Genomic DNA, 6,000 nt, shown 5'->3' on the forward strand with positions numbered 1-6,000 from the left:
AAAGACCATATATTTTTTTAACCGATTTCCGAACTCTAAATGGGTGAATTTTGGCGAATTAAACGCCTTTCTATTATTTGCTCTCGGAGCGATGACGTCACAACGTGGCGTCACATCGGGAAGCAATCCGCAATTTTCTCAAACACCGAGTCAAATCAGCTCTGTTATTTTCCGTTTTTTCGACTGATTTCCGTACCTTGGAGACATCATCCCTCGTCGGTGTGTTGTCGGAGGGTGTAACAACACGAACAGGGACGGATTCAAGTTGCACCAGTGGCCCAAAGATGCCAAAGTGGCAAGAAATTGGACGTTTGTTCCGCACACTTTACCGACGAAAGCTATGCTACGACAGAGATGGCAAGAATGTGTGGATATCCTGCGACACTCAAAGCAGATGCATTTCCAACCATAAAGTCAAAGAAATCTGCCGCCAGACCCCCATTGAATCTGCCGGAGTGTGTGAGCAATTCAGGGACAAAGGACCTCGGTAGCATGGCGAGCAATGGCGGCAGTTTGTTCCCGCAGACGAGCGAGCTAAACCCCCTGGATGTCTTGGCTCACACCGTCCCTTATGCCACCGAAGATGATCAAGAGAAGAATATCGACCCTAGCTTCCCTGGCCTGCTGACATCAACTCCAAAACTGGACAGATCAGCTTTCAGGAAAAGAGCGCGGATGAGGGTATGTCTACAGAATATATTAATTGATGAAAATTGGGCTGTCTGCACTCTCAAAGTGCATGTTGTTGCCAAATGTATTTCATATGCTGTAAACCTAGTTCATAGTTGTTAGTTTCCTTTAATGCCAAACAAACACATACCAATCGTTGGTTAGAAGGCGATCGCCGAATTCGTCCTCGCTTTCTCCCGTGTCGCTGGCTGTCGTGTCGTTTTCGTCAGTTTCGCTTGCATACGGTTCAAACCGATATGGCTCAATAGCTTCAGTTTCTTCTTCAATTTTGTTTTCGCTACCTGCCTCCACACTACAACCATCCGTTTCAATACATGCGTAATCTGTTGAATTGCTTAAGCCGCTGAAATCCGAGTTCGAATCCGAGCTAATGTCGCTATATCTTGCTGTTCTATGCGCCATGTTTGTTTGTATCGGCATCACTATGTGACGTCACAGGAAAATGGACGGGTGTATATAACGATGGTTAAAATCAGGCACTCTGAAGCTTTTTCTAGGGATATTGCGTGATGGGTAAAATTTTGAAAAAAACTTTGAAAAATAAAATAAGCCACTGGGAACTGATTTTTAATGGTTTTAACCCTTCTGAAATTGTGGTAATGTTCCCCTTTAAAGGCTGTTGCTATAGTTATTATCAATTGTGCCTGAAGTTGTACTTTTCTATCTGTGTAAAGGGACTATTTGCAATCTTGGATTGCAGTCGTCTCTTATCAGTGTTTGTGTCCAGAACATCGAGTACCGTGACGCAGACAAAGCAGAGACAGGAGATTGTAACTGAGTGTGCAGCCCCAAACGTCTCTCCTCATTGAGCCAAATTGAGCTCTGTCTCTGCATGATTCCTTGCTTCTTGTCTGTTTAATAGATGTCATCAGTGTTAGAACCTGACACATATTGATTTGACAGAGCGCATAGCAGCTTCATGCCACTTCCATCAACACCAATAACATGGAGAGAGGGTCCTGTGTTTGCTGCCACTCATCGAGGCAGACTTTGTGAGAGCCGACGACTACTTTGGTTGGTAGAAGTTGACTTCGAACAAGGAAACTGTTTAAATATGATACATCATTCCATTTTCATTTGTTCAACTTTGACACAAATGAGGATCAGAAACTAGTCTCTGCTGAAATGTTCTACCACAAACTGAGCAAATAAAGTTTTTCTCCGTGTGTGTTCTCATGTGTCGGACTAGATCCGTCTGCTGAGGGAATATTTTCCATCAAGCTGAGTAACTGAACGTGTTTTCCTCGGTGTGTTTCTCTCATGTTGCATTTCATCTGCTATGTCTGACTGCAAACCAAACAGCTGAAAGGCTTTTCTCGAGACGGTTTCATTATGTGTCGAGTCAAATTTTGGTAAATATTCAATATTTATGTAGTGAATTACTATACCTGGAATGATATCCAAAGCACTTTACATTCTCACGCATATCATTAGAAAACCGTTTGCTATAAATTGGGGAACTAAATGTTTTTGCTCCTGAGTGTTCTCATCTGATAAGACATTTTTACTTTCAATATATTTTTTACAGCCAGCAGAACAACGAGGTGTTTTTTTTCTTTAATATGTTCTCAGGTGACCATACAAATGTCTCCTTTGAGTAGAGCTTTATACACAAACTGAACAGCTGAAAGGTTTTTCCTTTTGTGTCAGGTCAAAGAGTGCCTGTTGCAGCACACTGAACAATTACCGTATTTTCCGCACTATTAGCCGCACCTAAAAACCACAAATTTACTCAAAAGCTGACAGTGCGGCTTATAACCCGGTGCGCTTTATATATGGATTAATATTAAGATTCATTTTCATAAAGTTTAGGTCTCGCAACTACGGTAAACAGCCGCCATCTTTTTTCCCCGTAGAAGAGGAAGCGCTTCTTCTTCTACGCCAAGCAACCGCCAAGGTAAGCACCCGCCCCCATAGAAGAGGAAGCGCTTCTTCTTCTACTGTAAGCAACCACCCGCCCCCGTAGAAGAAGAAGAAGGGCGCGGATATTACGTTTAATTTCCTTTGTGTGTTTACATCTGTAAAGACCACAAAATGGCTCCTACTAAGCGACAGGTTTCCGGTTCATGAAAAGACGCAATCTCTCCATCCGCACACGGACTACTATTTCACAGCAACTGCCTAAAGACTTTCAAGAAAAGCTGGCTACTTTCCGTGCATATTGTAAAAAACAAGATAGCTGGAAAAAAGATCCGGCCATAGAACATTATCAACATGGACGAGGTTCCACTGACTTTTGATATTCCTGTGAACCGCACTGTGGATACAACGGGAGCACGTACGGTGAATATTCGCACCACAGGGAATGAGAAGTCGTCCTTCACTGTGGTTCTAGCTTGCCATGCTAATGGCCAGAAACTTCCACCCATGGTGATATTCAAAAGGAAGACCTTGCCAAAAGAGACCTTTCCAGCCGACGTCATCATAAAAGCTAACTCGAAGGGATGGATGGATGAAGAAAAGATGAGCGAGTGGTTAAGGGAAGTTTACGCGAAGAGGCCGGGTGGCTTTTTTCACGCAGCTCCGTCCATGTTGATATACGACTCCATGCGCGCCCACATCACGCTGGTTTTTAATATATTATTAAAGTTTGACTGACCTATCTGACTGTTTTTTTGACATTCCTTTAGCGCAGTTAGATGCGGCTTATAACACGGGGGGCGGCTTATAGGTGGACAAAGTTTTGAAATATGCCGTTCATTGAAGGCGCGGCTTATAACCCAGGGCGCCTTATGGTGCGGAAAATACGGTAAATGGTCTTTCTCCTGTGTGTGCACAATGCTCTCTTTCGGGGGAAAAAAATACTTCATCAACAACTGAACAATAAAACATTTTTCTCATGTGTGTGTTATCAAGTGTTTGGTCGAAAAAAAGGATCTTTTGACACAAACTGAACAAATAGTTTTTTACCTGCGTGCACTTTCATGTGAGCTGCCAATTGTTCAGTTTTACTACAAACTGAACAATCAAATGGTCTTTCTCCTGTGTGCTTCTCAAGTTTGGTCAAACTGTTGTTTAAAAAGAAAATAAGCTTTTACTACAAACTAAACAATTTATTTTCTCCTGTGTGTGTTTTTTATGAGTTAAGTGAAACAGCTCTTGTGACATACAATTTTACTGCAAACTAATTAATCAAATTGACTTTCCCCTGCATGTGTTCTCATGTGTTGAGTCAAATTGACCTTTTGAGAAAAGTTTTTACGGCAAACTATACAATTAAATGGTTTTTCTCCAGTGTGGGTTCTCATGTGTACGGGCAAAGCTTGCTTTCGAGAAAAAACTTTACCACAAACTGAACAATCAAATTTCTTTTCACCTGTGTGTATTGTCATGTGTTTAGTCAAAGTGCTATTTAGAGAAAAGCTCTTACCGCATACTGAACAAATAAATTGTTTTTCTCCTGTGTGTGTTCTCATGTGTTGACTCAAACTGCTCTTGTGACATAAATTTTTGCCACAAACTGAACAATCAAATGGTCTCTCTCCTGCGTGTGTTCTCATGTGTTGAGTCAAATTGCCCCTCTGAGAAAAGTTTTTACCGCAAACTGAACAATCAAACGGTCTTTCTCCTGTGTGTGTTCTCATGTGTTGCGTCAAACTGCCATTTTGAGAGAAGCTTTTACCGCAAACCGAACAATTATACGGCTTTTCTCCTGTGTGTGTTCGCGTATGTTCATTCAAATTTCTCTTGTCAGAAAAGTTTTTACCGCAAACTGAACAATCAAATGGTCTTTCTCCTGTGTGTGTTCTCATGTGTTGGGTCAAACTGCCATTTTGAGAAAAACTTTTACCACAAACCGAACAATTAAACGTTTTTTCTCCTGCGTGTGTTCTCATGTGTTCATTCAAATTTATCTTGTCAGAAAAGCTGTTACCGCAAACTGAACAATCAAATGGTCTTCCTCCTGTGTGTGTTCTCATGTGTACAGTCAAATTGCTCTTCTGAGAAAAGCTTTTACCGCAAACTGAACAACTAAATGTTTTTTCTCCTGTGTGTGTTCTCATGTGTTGAATCAAATCTCTCTTTCTAGTATAAATTTGAGCACAAACTGAGCAGCTCAAATATGTCGTCTTTTTAGAGCAGTCAGCGTGTTTGTTTTCAGTGTGAGTCCTCATATCACCTTCACAGTCTGTATCGCTGCTCAAATTTTCTTCAACCTCATCTTCAGCCTCACTATCTGGTAGTGGAGCTATGAGGTGGTTTAGTTGTGGTTTCTCTTCATCATCTTCAGTCTTCACAGAGAGAATACTCAGTGGAAACTTGGTGTAATCAGCTTCCTCTCGTCCTAGAAGACACTCTCCCTCCTGAGTGATGCAGAGTTCCTCCTCTTCCTTTTTAACATATGTAGGCTGTGGAGTCTCCTGCTTCAAAGTGGGGCTCCGCCCCTGCAGCTGAGGCTGAAGTTCTTCAGGATGACCAATCAGCTGCTGGACGTCTGAGAAACACAAATATGTTCAAAGTGTTAAATGTAGGTGCATAAACTTTGTGTTGTTTATAAGGCTGAGAGCTTTATGATTGTAATTCATTTCAGGTCGATCATGGTGATCAGCTGTTAGCATACATGAACTCAATCAAACATGGCGTAAATATCTGTTACACGACACCACAGTAGTAAACAGCAGGGATGAAACGGCTCTCAGTAAAATCCTTACACGGTACAATCTGCCCTTGCCCTGTGTGTGTTTGTCTACGCGTGTGTGTGTGTGTGTGTGTGTGTGTGTGTGTGTGTGTGTGTGTGTGTGTGTGTGTGTGTGTGTGTGTGTGTGTGCCGGTCCAAAGTCACGAAAGTCAGGCCCCTCCCGACGTAATTAATGTCGAGTCAGCGTTGTGCCTCTTCTCCCTTCATATACATATACATATACATATACATATATATATATATATATATAATAATAATAATAATAACTGGGATTTATATAGCGCTTTTCTAAGCACCCAAAGTCGCTTTACATGTAGAACCCATTAATCATTCACACCTGGTGGTGGTAAGCTACTTTCATAGCCACAGCTGCCCTGGGGTAGACTGACGGAAGCGTGGCTGCAATTTGCGCCAACGGCCCCTCCGACCACCACCTATCAATCATCATTCAATTCACCGGTGTGAGTGGCACCGGGTGCAAAGGGTGAAGTGTCCCGCCCAAGGACACAATGGCAGCGATTTTTGGATGGTAAGAGGCGGGGAGCGAACCTGAAACCCTCAGGTTTCTGGCACGGTTGCTCTACCCACTACGCCATGCCGCCCCATATGTATATACATTTATATATGTATATACATTTATATATACATATACATATACCGTATTTTCCGCA

This window comes from Nerophis lumbriciformis, linkage group LG20 (genome assembly GCF_033978685.3).
Source record: "Nerophis lumbriciformis linkage group LG20, RoL_Nlum_v2.1, whole genome shotgun sequence".
Taxonomy (NCBI): domain Eukaryota; kingdom Metazoa; phylum Chordata; class Actinopteri; order Syngnathiformes; family Syngnathidae; genus Nerophis; species Nerophis lumbriciformis.